At 36.3% G+C, this 21,394-nt stretch overlaps 1 protein-coding gene and 1 long non-coding RNA gene across 4 annotated transcripts in view; one reads left to right on the top strand and one right to left on the bottom strand.

The window, feature by feature from the left end:
- The window catches only part of CNTNAP2 (contactin associated protein 2), a 1,225,886-nt gene that overhangs the window by 58,430 nt on the left and 1,146,062 nt on the right, over window positions 1–21,394 (top strand). The gene's annotated exons all lie outside the window — the stretch shown is intronic.
- On the bottom strand, window positions 105–7,063 carry LOC140697518 (uncharacterized). Its single transcript, XR_012074655.1, has 3 exons — window positions 7,000–7,063; window positions 1,026–1,110; window positions 105–244 (listed from the first exon to the last, which is right to left on the bottom strand). It is a non-coding gene; the product is annotated as an uncharacterized lncRNA (long non-coding RNA).

Below are 21,394 nucleotides of genomic sequence, written 5' to 3'. Positions count from 1 at the left end.
GATAAAAGTTTCCTGGGGTCTCAGGATGACACTTTGTTTCAAATTCATGTTTTGGGAATTCATAGTTGACATCAAATTATAATGAAATGGCTTTAGCGCTAAGACCTTGTTTTACTTGATTTGTAACATCTTCCGTAATCTTTGAGGAACACTCCAAATTCTAATTTCTTTGATTTGCTGGTAAAATTTATATTCAGTCTTCCCATTTGTGGCATAATTTTCTTAGACTTCAAACATCATTTTTCTAGAAAGGAAAAATGTAAACATTTTAATGGGATGCATTTGAGACCGGGAGTGAACACCACGCTGTTGAATTGCTACCTTAAACCAAGCATTATGCTAAAGACTTTGCATACAGAAGAATATTCCTCTTTATTCTTTTGGTCATTTTGAGATTCCTTCTTTGGACCAACTGCATAGCAATTGATGTACGTTATACAACGTTTGTTCCTATATTTGTTGATTTTAGATTTTGACATTATAGGTAATTGATATTCTCAGGAAAATTATTGGCTTCTTTGTTTTTGGTCACAATGAAGTTTGTAACCTCTCGTAAGAAAAGTGTAAACGGCAAATGGAATGTATAGAAACAATTGGTTTCGGTAAATCAGCAAAATTTCATGGAAAAAGAGAGCCTGAACCTTGAAAGTTAACTGAGCTTTGAGTAACCAGATGAGGAGGGGAACTTTCAAAAGTGCACGTGGAAAATGTAGAGTCCCCCAGGTACTTACTGATCACGTTAGCAGGACTGCATGGCGTCTGTGAGGAGTAGGAAGTACCCGAAAGGGTGAGGCTGGAGTCAGCGCCTCCTCCACACAGAGGAGGCCTGTGATGTGAGGCTAAGAGTTTCAAGCGTTGTCCTATAAGAGGTGGAAGTTTGATGCAGATTTTTAAACATAGGAAGGCGAGGTTTAATAAAAACCATGATTTCAGAAGTGGATAGGAAACCTTGACAATAGGAAATATGCTTAGTTGTCTTGAAAATATTAGCTGAGAAGTTAAAGCATGAAAAAAATGGGTATTACCTTGAGTGGAAATGCCACGAAGTACCGTATACAGGAAGCGTGAGACAGAGTATGCTCCGGGTCTGACGAGTAACAGCATGTAAGCCTGAGATCGTGGGAGAAGAATTAATCACAGGTTAGAGTGTGGTTTTGAGCTTGGGTGAAATTAACAGAAACATGCAAACAAGGGTTGGTTTCGCACCGAGTATTTTATGGGCGACGTGTATGATTTCCATGGATCTCGGCAGCTTAAACAGGTGTGTAGATAGACAAACAGACAGAGACACCGGCGCGTTAACTTTTCAAGAAGGAAGAAGAGGAAGAGAAAAAATAAGCTAAGTGTTGACTTTGGTTTCTCCACACTTGAAGAGTGGAAGGAAGAAAGCAGGGCAATAAACTCACACACACACAGGAGGAGAAGTCAGAAAACGAGCAGAAATGGCAGGACGGCATAGTAACTATGAACCGTAAGATACGTAAGGTGCTTTACGAGGCAAGGACTATGCAACCACAGAAAAGAACCTAGGGAAACAAAGAGAAATTGAGCGAGTAAATTTTGGTGATTTTTTTTCTCACTTATTATGTTTTTTTTCCAATGTGTTGCTGTGAAAGTATAATAGGACAGGATGAGAGAGAGGCTTCTGGCTGTTCCCTTGGCTGGGCCCATGTAAATATTCTGCTACTCTGCTTTTGAATATTGGGGTTACGGACACCTCGTGTTTTGTTGTTGACTTCTAACAACTTACATGAAACTGAAACAGCCAATGTTATATCTTAAAATTCCTTTTACACAATAAGATTCACAGGTCAGGGATATCTCAGAATGTGTCTAAAATCGCTCATTACAAACAAGTGAGTCATAAGCATCAACCACCAGATTTTTCCCTCACAGTGGCTACTTACAGCATGATTTACACTGAGAGACACCTTTGTCTAGTGGTCCCAGAAATTTTCTTCAGTGTCTTTGGAGTTCGTAAACAAATTTTCCATGAGTCATGCGTTGATTTATTAGCATGGTAATGGGGTCTAGAATCTTTGTTTCCTTTACTACTATTTAACACGTAAAATACTAGAGATGAAAGGTATTATTGTTAGTTATTTGCATGCTCTGCTTGTCTGGTTTTAAAGTGAATGCATTTGGTTTTACTTATCTTTAAGGCGGCATTTATTGTTTTAATCTTTTCCTATTTAATTTATTAGATGATCATTTATACATACATAAATTAATAACTCACAAAAGAGATTGCTTTAAATTTCAAATATATGTGATAATTTATAAGTATATATTATATTCCACTAATCTCTATGTGTAAACATGTATCTCTCATCCATCATACACGGGAATCTGCTTCTCACACAAGTACTGACAAGGAGACAAACATAATTTGATTTTTTTTGTGTGTGACTCTGTGGATAATCTATATTCTAGACGACTGACTCTTCATAAATCAGTTTATATGTAGTGTTCAACTCAACCTGGCATCTTTCGCTGCATTGCTTTTTTATTTAAAATGTATACTATCTGTATGTAAATTGTCCCATTGAACGTTTACCAGCCCACTCTGAGAGCTGAGGACATCATTTAATCTTTCGCCTGGAAATGCCTTGGAAGACTAAATTTTGTTTAAGTTCACCAGTTGAGGATAAATCTGAAAAAAAAAATCTAATTTGCACAAGTGTCATATATGTAACTGCTTCAGCTCAGAGCAAAGAAAGTAGATAATAAACACATAAAGCAATAAATAAAATGTTCTCAGGGAATAATTGGTGCTATAATCAAAGTAACCCAATGGTGGACAGTAAATTGTGGGGCCACAACATTATGTAAGTGGTGAAGGCTTTTCAACTCAAACTTAAAGGCTATGTATTATATTATTCCACACATACAACACTCTAGAAAAGAAGAAAATATAGGCACAGAAAACAGATTGTCAGTTTCCTGGGGTGCAACGTTGACAACAAAGGAGCCCAGAGAATTTTTGTGGGTGAGGAATCTCCTCTCTGTCTTGACCGTGGTGGTAGTTACATGAATTTATGCATTTGTCAAAATCCACAAACTATATATTAAAAGGCAACTGTATAGTTCTAAGTTATGGCTAAAATAAATGGAGGGGAAAAAAGAGTGTCCTGAGGACATGATAAATGAGCTGAGATCTAAATGACCGCTTCCAGGCAGAAGCATCTGTAAGTACGGAAGGATGGAATCAGACAGACTTGGTTCACTTGAGGACTAGGAAGGCAGGGCCAGCCTGAGGCTCCCCAGGAGGCCGAGAGCCAGAAGTGACGGGATTAGCACCACTGGGAACTTGACATTAAGACACGGTCTTCTCTCTGGCTGAGGCTTATACCTAATTTGCGCTAAAGTAGAAGGTCATTCTAGGTCATGGACGTCCCTGGACCTAGAGGATGAAACGTAACAGAAGCTGTATCGACAGAGTAAAGAAAAACACCAGTTGAATGTAAATCCTCCCTTAATGTCACTCCTGTACATAATAGAAAATTTTGTTTTATTGATTCTATTCAGAAAAATGAGATCTCTGTTTACATGATGAATACAGTCATTCTTAATACGTACACTGAGATGTGTAAAATAATATCAATATATTTGTCTAAATTTGGAAGTAAGATATTATATTGTACATTGTACATTTTCCTCTATAACTCCTTCACATATGATATGCTATATTCAAAGAAAATACTTTCTAAAGGAAAAAAAGAAATGCTTACCACTTTGAACCTTTTCAATTTTCCTTCTGGAACCATATTGATTTTGCTTTTATTGACATTGTATAAAGTTTGTCACATTCACAAACTGTAGGCATCACCTGTTGACTGACCCACGTTGAAAATGCACAGAGGTCACCCATTTTCTGCATATGGTGGCAAGCCAAGTACCAATATGTCGTTTCAGTGACTATTTTGAGTCTTTGATCAATGTATAGTGCTGTTTTGGAGGTTAATCAGTCAAGTTTTTTTATAAAAAGGAGAAGGTGAAAACATAGTGATGAGTACTTTAAGGGCAGACGATCTAGAAGTAGGTAAAAATCGAGGACAGGCAGTACGAAGTAGTGGTGCTTAGAGAAAGTTCTAAAATTAGAATAAACAGGGCTCGAATTTCAGACCTGCCATTAACTAGCCCCATGGCTGTGAAACTGTTACTTAATTTTTCTAACTCTTCATTTGTAAAGTGGGATTAATAATAATGCTCATACTGTTTCTTTTTGAAAGTCAGATGAGATACAATATTTAACATGTTGCCTGGAGTATGTGAAATGTTAGTTATTTTTATTACTTAGAGCAGCGCATCACATCGGGTGAATTCATTGTTATACCTGACACTCTGTACTCTGGTAAATGAGTGGAAAGAAAATGAATAAGCAGTGTAAAAATATTTACCTCTTACATGTATTACTAGAGTAAAGATCACAGGAATGCATGTTTGATACCAGATAAAAAAAAATGTTTTCAATCAAAATGTTTTTTGAGCCAGCACGGCAGACGTAGAAGGGACTTTGAAGTCATACAGATCAAGACTCAAATTCCAGCTTTGGCACTTTTAGCTCTGTGATCTGGGGCATGCTGTATAATCTTGTAAAGCTGAGTTTCCTTTCTGTGTAAGAGCAATAATAAAATGACTTCCCTGATAGGAGGGTTGTAAGAATTAAAAGGGAGAGTAAGCCGAGAATCTGGTGTACCATCAGAGTCCAGCAAATGTAGGGACCAGCAGGATGTACTGCTGACACTTCCATGCCAGTGAATGCAGCATCCATTCAGCACGTGTCCTGAGTGTTTTCTGCGCACAGGGCGCCGTGATGAAGTCTGTGTAAGACACCAAGGTGCACGAGGCATTGTCTCTGCCTGGGAGCCTTTACGTCATTCATAACGGACTGACTTCCATGGGGGAAGGGCTGAGCCTTATTCTCCTCTGTATTCCATTGCCAGGCACAGCCCTTCGAATGTGATTTGTGCTCAAAAACATTTTAAAATTAATGTAGTTGTACATATTTTCTTTCTAATTGAAACAGAGTTTGGGGAAACAAAAATGTAATGGCATTCACTCCAAGGAAAGGAGAAATCTCATTCTTTGGTGACTTTTTTTTTTTCTGTTTCAAAAATACTGTATTTTGGCTGCTTTTAGAAATTGTCCAGTACTGCTGGTGGACTTCGCTCTTGTTACTATTGCTTTGGGCATTATAACCACTCACCCCACCAATGAGTAATTTCTCTCATTTGATGAGGATCTCTCTCCATCTTTAAGCACCAAGCCCATCTATTTAATGTATCGGTTTTCAGAGCACAGTGGCTGGACAAACAGCAGCAGGATCGTTTGCAACTTGTTAGAAATGAACGTTCTTGGGTCCCACCCAGACCTATTAATCAGAAGCTCTGGAGATGGAGCCCAGAATCGGTGTTTTAATGAGCCCTCTAGGTGATTCTGATGCACAGAAATGTTTAAGAATTTCTGCTTTTGTTGCTTCCCCAAACTGTAGTAACTCTTAAATTTTATTTTTCCTTCTGCTGAGATATTTTTTGAATAAATACTAGACTCTGAGCTGAATGAATTCTTGTAGCTGAACAGTGACATCCCGTCACTGTCCCAACAGCAGGTAACACACAGTCCCAAGCGGAGGCGCCCCTTGTCCACTCTCTCTTCTGCAAATACATCCTTGACCTTCCCAAGTTACTGCCTCCAAAACTTTAGATTTTTAAAAATTCTCTCCTCCTTTAAGAAAGCTAATCCTAGTGTCGAGAGGGACCACAAAGTAATTTCACCACTTCTGCCTGCAGGCTTACAAAGTCCTGACGCAGTCAGGCTCTGTTCTTTTCTCTAAATCCACATATTCTCTTCTCCATATTCACAGCCTCCCTTTCTGTTGCACAGATCACTAAGTATATAGTAATATGTGATAGGTTTATAATATTTCCAGCAATTAATGGGAGACATTTAGAGGTCACAGTATATTTGCATTTGGAGGTCATCAAAGAAGGCTACTTGGACATGCCATTCCCACTTTCCTTGGAGATCTTTGAGAGCCAGCAGCTGATACTGAAGATGAACACGTAAGATGGTAATAGGGAACTTGTGAGATAAATGTCAGTCTCTCTTCATGAGAGCACAAAGGTTTCCTCACCTAAAACTTTGACTTATCACAATTATTTGAAAACAAATTTTAATAATCTTGTTCCCAGTTCTCATTTAAAGAAATACTTTTGTTCATTTTTTGTTTGTTTTTGCATTTAAGCTGTTTTAAAGCACATCACTGTGAATTATTTTATTTATCTTTTGATATAGATGTGTTTCAACCCAGAACACTGAAGGAAAATTTTAACATGTCAATAATTTTGATTGCATAGAGGAATAAAGTGTCACATGAAAAAGAATAACTTAAAAAAATGTGTTTGCAGGAGGGTATAGCTCAGTGGTAGAGGGCATGCTTAGCATGCACAAGGGTTCAATCCCCAGAACCTCCATTTAAAAAGTAAATAAATAAATAAACCTAGTTATCACCCCCTCCCCCAAAATGTGTGTTTTCTGGTTAATACGCCATGGTCTACCAACTTCCCCTTGATCGTCAAAGCATCATAGACATTGCTGTGGATCAGCCTAATACACTTAGTGGATGGTGGTAAGTTCTAGTATAAAAACATGTTTACCTATTTGTAAATTGTCCATTTTACACAGAGAAGCACCTGTTGAATGTTTTCCTGATAATAATGAGCACAGCGACTGCTGGAATCAACAGAAGGATTCATCACTTGCAATTTTCGTACATAAACACAACCTTTATTTCTGGGTTACAGGGAGTCTAAGTATCAAAATGAGTTCAGTATAGAAGGTTGAAAGTGATGAGAACATTCTGTCAGGTGCCCCCCTAGAATGATGAACCTTTCACTGGCGTGTGTGAGAGGCCTGCATTGTGTGAGATTCTCAGTTGCAGACAACAGAAACCACTTTAGGTATCGTCGGGGACAAGTAGTTTATCAAGGTATGTACCTGGCAGACTGACAGGACAGCAGAAATAGCCTTTCAGCTGATCTTCAAATACAATCTCCCCAAGCCTGGATCATTAAGAGAGCTGCCATTTCTTTAATGGTCAGCAAGCTGTTACCATGGAGACGAGTCCAGACCTCTGCCATAGCCATAGCAGCCAAGTGGTACCAGACCCCACTGTCATCGTGTCATTCAGCCCCTGTTTGAGAACTTGGGCACATGCATCGGGTTGGCATAATGTAAGCCACACCTCTAAAGACAGGTGGAAAGTCCAGTTTGATCTTACCGACATCTGCTCTCAGGAAGGCACATAAGATCGAAGCGACTGTTGAGTGAGCCCACACATTTATGGACCACAAGTGTGCTATTCTCTGAAGAAACCAGAAGACTCGCTACTCAATCAGAAGAAAGTTAGTGTCCAGTTTCCTGATTGGATATTTTTTATTTTCCTCTTTGTATTCACTTTCTTCCCTTTTCTTCTTGATATTGACAGCCCTCTGGCTTTCAATTGGTTTCTGCTCATAGGATCACTAGCAGCAGATTGGAGGAGGGAGCAAGTTATTTTGGGGTATGTATCCCTGGTTCCCTCCCTGCAGGGATGTGACAGGATGATTGAATCTCTCGATGAAAGGTGAACTTTGATCGCTTCCGTCCGGTGCCCTGCGCCACACAGCCTCTCCTCTCCAGGCTCTGGTAGACCGAGGAATAGCGGTAACACAATCCCTGGGGTATGCATTTTGCCACGTGGTCTCTTTAAACCCTGCCCATATCTTTATAAATAGTCCCTTTCTTCATCTCTCCTCAGTTCAAATCCAGTGTGCTGTCCTACCAAGTTCTGGACTCATGAATTTCTTGATGCAAAATAGCAAAAAAAAAAAAAACCATCAATCTCTATGGTTAAGGCATATTAATAGTTATTAACAAATAAATAAGGAAGCTGTCTAAACTAGAGCATAAGTCTCCATATTATAAGATATAAAACTGTGCAAATATAGTTTTCGTGGTAAATATAGATTCTCTGAAAAAATACTAATTCCAATGCCTGATTGTAAATTATATCCATTTGGAAATCATCAAAATTTTCAAGCTTGATATGATAAAAAAAATATAAAACCTATGAGCCCAAAATAAGTTTCCTTTGCTCACATTCTTTATAATTTGCAGAAACAATTGTTACACTTTATAAAATTTTATAAATCATTATTGTTTTAAAAACTATATCCTTTAATACATTGAAAAGTTAGAAAAAAGAAATCTAGTCTGTATTTCTAAGAAACCTGGAATACATTTGACAAATTAATAATTTAAGTAGGTTAAGGAGCCAAATGTCATTAATTATTCAACCTCTTTACTCTCTTCTTTGTGGAGGGAAAAGGTAATAGTCAAACTCATTGTAAAGACATTCATGATAAAATAATTGCTTGACTGAGTCTTTGTATTTCAACCAATTTTTGCATACCAAATAGAAAGGAAGTGAATTTTGAATTTCAATACCTCTTTCTCTTTTTAATGGTATAAAATAAGCATAATGCAAACTTTTAGAAACACCTATATCAATGATCAAAGTTGCTTCAAAATGTACCCATCATTTATGAAGGATACCCTTAATAGTGTTCCTAGGCATTGTATCTTTTTCATAAGTTAATCACTATTTTATCATACCTATATCATTACTTACATTTTTCAAGACAACATTAGAAACTATGATAATCAGAAATCACTATTGAAGAGTTTCAGTTTTCAGAGCAAGACTTAGAAAGTCTCCAAGATACTTTCTAGGACGTTTTTTTCTTTCCCTGGAGATATTTATTACCTCTGGTCCTGCTTACAGGTTGAAGAATGGTGACAGATTTCACTGACCTTTAGAGTGGTCAGACACGAAGAACTTTCAAGCAAATAATGTTTAAATATAGACTGCCAAACTTAAGCATAGGAATTAATTTACTTTCCTTAAAAATCGATGTTGAGGATCATTAAATAGTGCAAGGTGACAAATGTATTAGAAAAAACCCTACATAGTAAAATAAGATGTTGCTATTAAATTACCCGAGCAACTTTGGTCCGTGAAAAAGTTCATAAATAGTAGATGATCAGTGAGATACAACAGTTAAAGAGGGGGAGGGGTCTAGCTCTCCTTCACAACAGTTATGTCACTAAGGAAACGAGTATCAGAATAAGTAACAGTAAAAGTAGGCGCAGTAAGTGTTGTGCAACTCCCTAAGCTCCAGTAAGTCTCATCTCTCTTTGTGATGCTCTGACAGCACCTTGAATGCTTACTCAAGACATAAGCCGTAATATTCTAGTAACAGCATCCCGCTGAATTTCTGGTCAAAGTCAGGCTATGAAATCCTCCAGTAAGCTTCTGAACACAGGACTGATGCAAATCTTAAGGCTAGGGCAACTTTCCAAAAGGTTTTCGATTATTGAGTTCTCTAGATTGTTGCAGCCGACTCGTGGGGACAGGAGTAGTTTGTGTGGCATTTCCAGTCCAAACCAGAACGATCAACCCTTTTCCTGTTTCATTTGAAAGAATGCTTGTGCTCGTTTATCAAGCCTCTGACATTGGCTGAAGATAATAAGAGGTGAAGTGCTCCTCGGAGCTGGCTCTGGTGCTTGGCCTTTTGGTTAAAATTCTTTAGATGCTGGTAGTTGTAGTTTCATATACAGATGCATTCGTCACCCTAGAGGTTTCATCCCTCCCTCTCCCTGACCCTGATGGGACATCTCGTATAATTCAGAGGACTATCACCAACTTCTTGTGGATGGACAATCCTTGTTCTCAGTGCCTGACCAAAAAAGCAGGGAAAATACAGAAGTACCTGGAACCTTAAAACCAAAGTCTGAATGTATTTTCAACATTAGTTATTACTAAATATAATATTATGTCATAAAACTAACCCTTGGGAAAGAAAATATGTTTCTGAGTCTGATTTCCTCTGCATAACCTTATAAAGAATGGAGATAAATGGCAAGTTGCTGATCACTGTCGAGTATCCATTTAAATAAGTAAATAAGAACTAAAAAAATGTCATTAGTTGCTTATGAACCAATCTTTTAGAATATTTAATTGTTAAGGAACTAACAGGAGATTCTCACATTTTTGATCAGGTCATTTCAAATTGTAAATTAAAATTAATCTGAGACGTGTTTATAGAAAATATAACAAAATTTTAACAATTCTTAAACTTCGTCTGGTCACCTCTCTAATAGTGTTCTTCCCCAGTCTTTTCCTTGTTACCAACACAGAGAACATATTAACCACAAAACTGCACTCATCCACCTTGTGTAGAAAAATTTCCTCTCTGCTCTTAATTTAAAATTCTATTTGAATTTCATCTTTGAAATGGAATGTTTGTATCTTTCTTCCCCATCTAGACCATGGGTTTCATAGGCAGTAAGCTAGTGTGCACTTAGCACAATGCCTGACGAACCATAGACCCCCCAATATATATTCTGAATGAATAAATGAGTTATTGAAAGGTCCTTCTAAAATCTCAGTGATCAGTCTACAGCCAGGTGTGCACTCATTATAGTATTTTTACAGCCTTTGAATTTGTTCAAACTGAAATAATTTTTAAGACAAATTCATTTAAATTTCTTTTGTTATGATAGGAATGCTGTAGCCGCTGTGAAATATATATAAATATTGTGGAGTTTTAAGAGAATACTTTCTAAAATGAAACAGAATTTCTCTGTAGAGTCTCCAAAATATGCAAGTAATTTATATTGTTCAAAGGTAAATATGCTATAAAAAAAAGAATATAGTGGTTTTTGAGATTTTGTATCACAATAGATATAGAAATAACAGTAAGAAACCACCAATAACTTTGATTCAGCCTTGAAAATTACTTGTGAACCCAGAAGCCACATGTTTCCACTAATAGTGAAGGAGAAATCCTTGAGAGAAACTTCTGGCAAAGAAACTGTTGACGCAAGAGCTTTGGGTTATTCCTGAGTCTTTACTTATTTAGATAAAGACACAATCTTGGCAGAACATTTACTGTAAGATTTCGATAGTGTCTATTCTTTTTATGTCATCAAAATTTTAATTCTTTAAATCTGTTTACTGGGAAGGGCGAAGAGCTCTCCTGTAAGACTTGGACGTGTGTTTTAATAGTTCCAAGGACTGATGGCTTATAACCTTGAGACCAGGAAAGGTTTCATATTTGTTAAACTTTCATTGTAGAAAGTTGTTTTTATTCACTTAATGTTGGAAACTAAATTTGCCCAGAGTGAGTGATTTTGCTAAACATCTTATGACAATTAGTCTTTGACCATGATTCCGGTGATCTAGCTATGATTAAGTAAGTCTGTTTAGAAAATTCTATGGTTTCTCCAGAAATAAGAACATATGGAATGATACTCCCTTGCAAAACTTAAATTGCAAGTAAAATATATAAGTATCAAACAGATTAACTTTAAAACATAGTGTAAATCTGTATGTGAATAAAGATATAAAATATTATTCATGGGGTAAGCATTAGCATGCATGCATTGTCTTTGTTTTTTTCATCAAGGTAATGCATATGGCCCAGCCAGGTACTTTAAATACCTATATAAGTTCGTGTACATATGTTTTGTCTTGTTTTTCCTGCAGCCTCCATCCTTCTGCTCCCATCTAGACTGGCAGTTCCTAGATTCATCATGGCTGCCACTTGGAACGTTCCCCTCATTTCTATGAAATTTCTGGGCCACTGTTGGACTCCTTATATCCCAAATTGTATCTCATCCATATTCTTTTTTGATTCATAATCTCTTTTAGTGCGTACATTCTCCAGTAATTTTGGGGGGAAAAAAGTGCACCAGGGTAAAAACTTTTGAGACCTTGCATTTAGAGAAGACGACTTCAATCTTAAGCTTCAATCAATAATTGGACATCTTTTCATGTGCCTTCTGGCCATCTGAATGTCTTCATTAGAGAGATGTCTATTTAGGTCTTCTGCCCAATTTTTGATAGTTTTGTTTTGTTTTGTTTTGGTTTTGGTTTTGGTTTTGGTTTTTTTTTTTGGTGGTGGTGGTGTTACTGAATTGTATAACCTGTTTATATATTCTGGAAGTTCAGCCGATGTTAGTTATATTGTTTGCAAATATTTTCTCCTAGTCTGTAGGTTGTCTTTTCCTTTTGTTTATGGTTTCCTTTACTGTGCAAAAAGCTTATAAGTATAATTAGGTCCCATTTGTTTATTTTTGTTTTATTTCTATTGTCTTGGTAGACTGATTAGGAAAACGTTGCTATGACTTATGTCAGAGAATGTTTTGCCTATGTTCTCTTCTAGGAGATTTATGGTATCCTGTCTCATGGTTAAGTTTAAAAGCCATTTTGAGTTTATTTTTGTATATGGTGTGAGGGAGTGTTGTAACTTCATTGATTTACATGCTGCTGTCCAGTTTTCCCAACACCACTTGCTGAAGAGACTGTCTTTTCTCCATTGTATATTCTTGCCTCCTCTGTTGAAGATTAATTGACCATAAGTCTGGGGGTTTATTTCTAGGCTCACTATTCTGTTCCATTGATCCATATGTTTTTGTGCCAATACCACACTCTTTTGATTACTGTAGTTCTGTAGTGTTGTCTGAATTCTGGGAAGGTTATTTCTCCAGCTTCATTCTTTTTCTTCAGTATTACTTTGGCAATTCTGAGGGTTTTGTGATTTCATATAAATTTGATAATTATTTGTTCTGTTTCTGTGAAAAATGTCCTGGGTAATTTGATAGGGATCACATTAAATCTATAGACTGCTTTGGGTAGTGTGGCCGTTTTAACAATATTAATTCATGTAATCCGAGAGCATGGGACATCCTTCCATTTTTTAAAATCATCTTTAATTTCCTCTATCAGTGTTTTACAGTTCTCAGTGTAAAATTATTTCACCTCCTTGGTCAGGTTTATTCCTAAGTGTTATATTTTAGATGCAGTTTTAAAAGGGATTTTTTTTTACTTCCCTTTTCTGATATTTCATTGTTAGCATTAAGAACTTCAGCAGATTTCTGTATGTTAATCTTGTCTCCTGCTACTTTGCTGAATATGCCATGATTTTATTAATGGAAACCCCACTGTTAGTATTTAATTGCTCTTTTTTAGAAATTGTATTTCAACAGTCATCCATAAATTTGTTTGTACTATCTTCTAAGGATTGTTGATATCGGTAAATTTACCTATTAAAATTTGTAACTGTAAGAGTTCTGGGTGATGGAGTCATAGGTTCTTTTATTTAATTGTTTAACTATTCTGCAATTTCAAAATTTTCAGCAATGGGTACATGTTTACATATATAATTTTAAAGAAAAATATACAGTGCTATTTTAAAATTAATTTTAGCTCCCAAAGGACAGACATCATTTTCCCTGACTCATTGTTAAATCCGTTTTAGTGCTAGGAAGAGGGGACTATTAAATAGATAATTGTTGATTTCCCAGCTCTGTGTCTTACTGAATGAAGAGAGACATATATAACATCAGTGTGCACAGTGCTCTGGACTGAACAGACGCCACATCAGCAGTGACTGTGCACCTTCACATTCACCATCTTTCTGGAATTTGATGCACTCAGAGAAAAATAAACAGCAGTAAATAGACCAAACAGACCACTTGCCAATGTGGCATTGATGATGAAAGTCCTTAAGAAAGTTTTGATTTGAAATATGTTCATGAATATGAATATGAGGGTATTTATGGTGGTTTTGTAAAACCAGTTTAATTCCTTAGAAAATGGTGTTCAGAACTTCTCAAAAATTGTCTTACATCAAGAAATTTTAAAAGGCAAAATTCAACTGTTAAAACTTGTACACTATCAGAGTGATATTTTAAAGTTTAATTTGTTCTCACAAGAATTGGCTTCAGAGTTTCTTATTTTCATTTAGGAGAAGCAATTTGGTTGTGAATAGAAGGACAAGAGCAAGTTTTCCTGAGAGCTGCATCTGTGGGTTTATGGGATTTATTTAGGTTTTTAAGCAGTGGCTGGGGTGAGAGTGGCAAGACTGGTGGTGAAGTATCCCAAGCCTATCTTTGGAACTGCCACCAGTTATCTTTCCTATTTCTATTTTACAGAAAACATACAGGCAGGAGAGGATGTTAAACATGATGCAATTATACATATATATTACACTCTACATATACAACATTAAAATATATATTATATTGCTATTATTATATGTTATGTAATATATATGATTTATATATAATACTTCTTTAGTATATTACATTCTGCATAGGAAGATGCTGTCCTCACTTCATCAGAAACCAAACAAATCCCTCTGTTCCTCTTTGGTGTTATCATAAATCATTTCCCATTAATACTTGTTATTTGTTCATGTTAAATCTTTGAATATTTATCAGATGCATTAGATTTAAAAAATTTTTCCTGTATATAGATATTTATTGAAGTATAGTCAGTTTACAATGTTGTGTCAATTTCTGGTGTACAGCACAGTGCTTCAGTCATGCATAAATATACATGCTATTTGTTTTCATATTCTTTTTCACCATAAGTTACTACAAGGTATCGAACATAGTACCCTGTGCTATACAGTATGAACTTGTTGTTTATCTATTCTATATGTAATAGTTAGTATCTGCAAATCTCTTAACTCCCAATTTATGCCTTCTCACCCCCTCCCCTTTCCCGGTAACCATAGTTTGTCTTCTATGTCCGAGTCTGTTTCTGTTTTATAAATAAGTCCGTTTGTCTTTTTTTTTTTTTTTTTTAGATTCCACATATAAGTGATATCATATGGTATTCTCCTTTCTCTTTCTGGCTTCACTTAGAATGACATTTTAAGTTTTAAATTCCTTTGCTATGGAGTGTTATGTTTTATTTTGCCAATTCCGTTTTCCATGTAGAATTATTTTGCTCTTTATTCTTCCAAAGCATTGTTGAAACTTGGCATGCTGATCTTCCTTTGTATAGTCCTCCTTAGCCATTGGCTTCTCGAGGGCCAGAAACTTAGGCTATTGTTTTTTGTCTTCTGTGCCCCATATAACGTCTCATTTACTCATTCACTAAATATTTGTTGAGTTTCTTTTACCAGGCCAAGAGTTAGACATTGGTGGTCTCAGAAATATGACAGTTCTGACCAATTAAACCATCACTGAAGGTAAATTTACGAAGTCATCGCTGTCCTCCCTGAGGTTGAGGGCAGAAAGAGGGTGTCAGTGCAGACTCGCTTTCACTGTAAGACAAACAGAAACTTGACATTTACAAAAAATTTTGAAATGTATCAAGGAAGTCAGATACTTAGCATCAACAACATAGGAAATAATAGAAAACTTAAAAACTTCTAGATATTGACAGAAGAAGACGCATCGTCAACTATAAACACACCCTCAAATGAGAAAGAATGCATTTTTCCCCCACATAGAACAGCAGTAGAAAGCCTCCACAGCACTGGTCTACAATTTTGCTCCTTGCTTTGCTATGTAGCTCAGACATTCACCGTAGGAGTTCATTTTAAATTCTTCTGTATTGCTCATTTTCCTCTTGGGGAATCCATTCCTCATCCCTTTGTCCACAACTCTTAGCAGCAGATAAAGGATTCACTACAGCATGTGTATCTACAGCAAATTCAAAATTGCCTCCCATCCGTTTGAGAGCAACACATAAGTAGCAAAAGAGACATTAAAAAGTTTGTTCATTTTCTCTTCTTTCTCTGAAATCTTTCTTCCCATGAAAAACACAGTTAAAATGATTGTCTATTCAGGAGAGCTGTAATAGCTGTGGGAACGTGATTGTCACTTACCTCCTCGAAGTTCAGTGTCCTCACGAGAAAGAGAATCTTTTTGAATTTCTTGATGCCCTTTTTTTCTTCACGATGCTCAATTCATAACCCCTCGGTTTTTTAATGTGCCTGCAGTAAAAGAAGCTGAGGGTCTCAAGCACATCCCAATTTTATGGTTACAGACTCCAGGCCGAGCAGGCGAAAATTTTCCTTTTGAACAAAGGCTCCATGATTTTACTACCTGACTCAGAAAAAAACAAAAGCCCAAGGGAAACCGAAATGCATTAAAGATTATATTTTTCAGTACTTAGAGCTTCTTCCTTAACTGACCATAAATAAGACTTTTTTTCCTCCAGTCTTAGACATTTTGTTTCCAGTTCTTTAAAATCCATGTGGATATTGTTGGCTTGTGAAAATATCTCACTGATATTTGCTGCAGACTTTGAAACATTGCCCAGCCAGCTCTGAGATCTGGTTTATTTTACAAAAAATGGTAGTGTTTCAGCATAATTACTAATTTGTAAATTCAGAAAAGAGTAACAGATCTGACCGTTGCCATATAGTTAGAATTTTCTCCCTGTACTTGACATACTTAAAAAATTGTAGTCTCCCATTCATGTCATGAAAAAAATGCATTATATTTTGCCTCGTCCCTTTTAAAAATAGAAGAGGGAATCTTAGTAAAGTGTGTGTGCATGTGTTATAGCACTATAGATACAATGATGAAAAGTCATTCTCCTGTTACTTTGTTGTTGAAACTGTGTTGAAACAGAATTTAAGCAACACAGAGATTATAAAAGTTTTCTTCTCTTGTCTTTTCACGTTACATTTTCTTAGAACCTAGACAGTTGCTGATGGCTGCATCATATTCTTCGGTTGTTATTTTCTTAGGCTAGTTTACCTAGTAAGGTCATTCTTATGTCCTTAAAGTAGGGAACAAAGATCTGTAATTGTGACTTCTTTGTAATTTACCCTCCCTTCAAGTTTACAGGCTTAAAATGTTTATATCAGATAAAAGGACTTACCAGGACTTGATATTTTTCTCTTGATTTTAGAGTGGCAGTTCATTGTGATGTTTTTTTTGTTTGTTTGTTTGTTTGTTTTTTGTCTAAAACTAGAAAGGGACAATTAAGAAACAGTCATTTTCAGTTGCCATAGCCTCAGTGAAATGCTGATGGCTTCCTGAGCTCTGATGTCATTAGTTGACATCATCTGAAATTAGGTAGGATAATTTATATTTAAACATATTTCCCTGTTGTTGAATATCTTTAATTTTCTCTTCTGTTTAAAATCCTCAAATCATATTACAAATGATTCTTAATTGTGCATGGTAGTTTAGAAAGAGGACTATAAAGAGAAGAAAAGTTTTATTTGCAATTCTTTCCCCCTAATTAGCTCATTTTCAAAGACTCTTTTTTTCAAGATTAGTCAAGAATTTAGATCTCTTCCAATAAATTATATTTAATATACAATTGATGAGATTTCAAAATGGCTATCAATTTGAGAGATTTGAAGCCTAAACCTTTTCATTTGCTATTTCTACAAAAAACAATATTAAAAGTTCATCTCCATATTGGTACCAATGTACATTTTTAAAATGATGATATTAGTATCTCTGTGTGGTTCATCATTTATATATTCTCAATTAAGTATTTGATTAAAAGCAAATTAACCAACAAAGTCAAAAATAGAGCTTTGTGATACTAAACTAGATAACCTCCTTGTCATCATTGTCAGTAATCAACATTTTAAAGCTCTGTGCACATCTCCTCAACCATATTTTCAGTTGGTGTACTTTGGACGACATATTCACCAAGCTGCTGCGAGATTCTGGTCAGAAGCCGCTGGTCTATCCAGGGAGGTCTCCTTGAAAAGATCATCATTGAACTAAACAAAATACTGTGATTTTGAGGCTGGAGTTTATGGGGTGGGAGTGCTGATCTGGTGTGATCATTAAGACGCCAGCACAGCTAAAATCAGAGTGAAAATTCAGTAGAGTTTTAGAAGATGACATCAGAGAGATGGGGGCAGGATTTGGAGATCACACAGAGCTTCACAGACCACGGTGGAGAGTGTGTTTTATTCTGTGGTCAATGGAAAGTCACTGGAGATTTATTTTATTCTATTATTTACTTATTTATTGATGAGGACTGACATCATCTGACTTATGATTACGAAGTTTAGTGTAGGAACCATATGAAAATATGCTGTAGGACATAAGCGTGTCGGCATTGAGAAAGTTGCAATAGTCAGGTGAGAGATGGTGGTTTTTCACACTAAGATGGTAGCAGGGCAGTGGTAAGAAGTATTCATATTCTGATTCGACAATAAGGACCAATGGGATAAACGAAGCTATTACATTGAACAAACACATTTAATTAAATGATTACATATTTTCTACAAGAAAGCGAATCAAGCAGCTAAAAATGAATGAAGAAAGAAGTACCAAAAGAAATAATGCAGGATTCAGACAAAATTGAATTTAACTAATAAAACCTTACTCAGGATCAATAACTAACAAGCTTTGAAGATAAAGAGTGAAATATACAATAAAGCTAAATTACCATTGACTTTTATGTGGCAAGAGCTGTTAGAAATGCAAAGAGGATGTAGACAGGTCAATAAACTTCTCTTAGTGCATGCTGTTTGTTTTCCGATCCCACTGAAATAACCAACTGCTCAACCAAAAACCTAGGAGCCTCCATCACTCTTCCCCCCACCTCCCACTTCTTTCATTAAGGCTCGTTGGTTCAACCATCAAACTGAATCTTAAATGCTTCCGCTTTACTCTCTCTGTCCATTACTAACAAGCTAGTTTAAGCCAACGTCATCTTTCATCTGGACTTCTGCAATCCCTCCAAACATGTCTTTCTTTCTTGCATCCATTTTTGAAAGCATGATCTTCCTAATAGCTTGACTAATCTTTTGCAAGCGTTAATCATGCCATGTCATGTCTCTTGCTTCAGATCTCAGTGGCTTCCCATTTCACTCGGAATAACATCCATCAATCTTACAGTGACCTATAATTTGCTACATGATCTAATTCCCTTGATATCTTCAATCATATCTATTGGCAGTCTCCCCAGATGAGAGTACAGAAAAAAAGAAATATTTTAAAAAGTGAAAAATGTTCACTGTCAAAAACAAAGAGAATAATGGCCAGTGGACTATTAGCAGTCGAGTAAGTTCAGCAGAGCTTTGATAGATGAAGTATTTGCATTTGTTTGTATTGCATTTGCATTTTATTTGCATTATATCTGTATTTGTAGCTGATTTAACTGAGTAGAGGACGCTTCAGTCACTAAGGCTGTGGGGATGAACACTGATGGACGTCAGCCATGTTTTCCCCCACCTCAGAAACTTAAGATTTGGAGGCACAAATTTAACAGAAGACAGGGGCAAGGAAGAGGCTGAATGATGGAATTCTGTATTATTTATATATATGATACAGCAAGGAATATTATTTAGGACTTTCAGGACCGTGGTATAGTATACCAAAGAAAAGCATAGTGTCAAAGCAAGAATTGCACTAGACAAAGTTAAACAGGCAAGGAAGACATGATTCAAAGCTATTTCCACTAGGAAAGAGGCCAGAACTGGACAGTTTTTAAGAGTCAGAGATGGGGGCTCTAGACCATTTGTGTTTGCTGATTGGCTTGACCCAAAGGAGAAGGAAACTTTCTCCAGTCTTCCTCATAGAACATAGTTTCCACAACTTGGATCAAGGATCCTTTCCGAGTCAGACTTCTGCCTAACCTCCCACGGAAGGCAGAAGATGCAGTACAAGGTCCCCTGATGTTACATTTCAAACATATGGCTCCTTGAGAAAGATGGTTCTGGGTGGTGGAAATGGCAAGAGGTCAGTAAAAAGATTTACATTTCGAAAGGGCAGAGAAAAAATTTACAGTTACAGGTTTTCTGAAGGAAATGCTCTTAGAAAAGAGGTCAGGGACCAGGAGTCAAGAAGAAACCTGTATGTAAAACAGAAACAGATTCACGGACATAGAAAACAAACTTATGGTTACCGGGGAGAAAGGGGGTGGGAAGGGATCAATGGGAGTTTGAGATTTGCAAATAGTAACTACTATATATAAGGTACATAAACAACAAGTTTCTTCTGTAGAGCACAAGGAAATATATTCAGTCTCCTGTAGTAACCTATAATGAAAAGGAGTATGAAAACAAATTTATGAAATTATGAAAACAATATATATATATATGACTGAAACATTATGCTGTACACCAGAAATTGATGCATTGTAACTGACTACGAAAATGAAGAAATCTGTATAAAGTTGAATCAAGCTGAGCAGAACGTTATGGCCATGTTAGTCTTTAGGAATCTTTATGCATTGCTGTTGCAAAAGCAACCCTGCGTGAGAGAACGCCACAGAGCAAGACCTTCAAATTCCTATGAGGGAAGAATAGCCATGGAGAACTCTCTCCGTAGACATACTGTCAGCCACATACGGGGTAGATTAAGGCGGGTTTGTGTAGCAGGGACTCAAAAAATAAGATTTTTACCCTTTTACTCTTCTAGTTGAGGGAATAGGTTCTATGAAGGCTCTTATCAGATTCAAGCAAAAGACTGTGTGTGTGTGTGTGTGTGTGGCTGGACTAAATAATAAATAGGAGTCACGGAGGAAATTGGGAGAAGAGAGAAATATGAGGGCTACCAGGAGAGTGTGGTTGAAGGGCAGAAAATAGTTCAAATTATCTGGAGAAAACATTTGGAAACGTTATGATAAAGTTACATATTAGTTAATACTCAAGATATAAATAACTTGTACAAATGAATAATAGAAAGCTCAGCACTATAGTGGGGGGAAAAGGCAAAAAGCACGCATGGATAATACACCAAAGAGACACAGAAGTGGCCAGTAGAAAAAAAGGAATGTGTGTTCAGTGTATTGGTAATAAAAGTTGTGAATGAAATAAAAGGCATGCCTCTTGGCTGAGAGAAAGTTAAGTTATTTATAATGCCTGTTTTAGTGTGTTTGGAGGAATGGTTGCTGCCAGTGAGCATTGGTGTCATCTCCCTGAAAGCACGTATCAACATAAAAATGGGCTATACCTTGACCCAAGTGTACTACTTACCATTAAGAAAGATTGGGATAAGTTCTTAAAGGTCATTGAAACATCTTCATTGTAACATAGTTTGCAATAAAATGAAAAAAAAATTAGAAAGTGTCCATTATTATAGATTTGATTGAAACAATACGGTAAAATAAAGTATAGTCTTAAAGATGATAATAAACGAGAAAATCCCCATAAGAGAACAATGGTAAGAAAGTAAGATATCAAAAAAACAATATCCTTACATTTGCAAGATTATTCGTGTAGCTCTTCGTATGCACAGAGATATCTTATGGTTACACACAAAAATTTAATGGTAGTTGCTCAAGGTGGTGAAATCATGAGTGATTTGTGTTTCTTCTTTGTTTGACATCTCTTTTTATATTCTTCTGTGAACACCTGCTCCTTCTAAAGGAAATAAGTACAAGCCATAATAATCGTGAGAGCATCCTGTATGGTCTGACGTTTGAAAAATGCCTCCAGGTTTTATTTCCTTTGGGGGTAATTTACAACAGGCCTAAGAATTCCATTGGTCAAAAAGAAGCTTGTCTGTGCTTGTTATCATCTTTACCTTTCTTTATAAGACATCTGGATCACTGATTAGCTGG

This window comes from Vicugna pacos, chromosome 7, assembly GCF_048564905.1.
Source record: "Vicugna pacos chromosome 7, VicPac4, whole genome shotgun sequence".
Lineage (NCBI taxonomy): Eukaryota > Metazoa > Chordata > Mammalia > Artiodactyla > Camelidae > Vicugna > Vicugna pacos.
The sequence above is the reverse complement of the archived record's forward strand: the minus strand, read 5'-3'. Positions and strand labels throughout refer to the sequence as shown.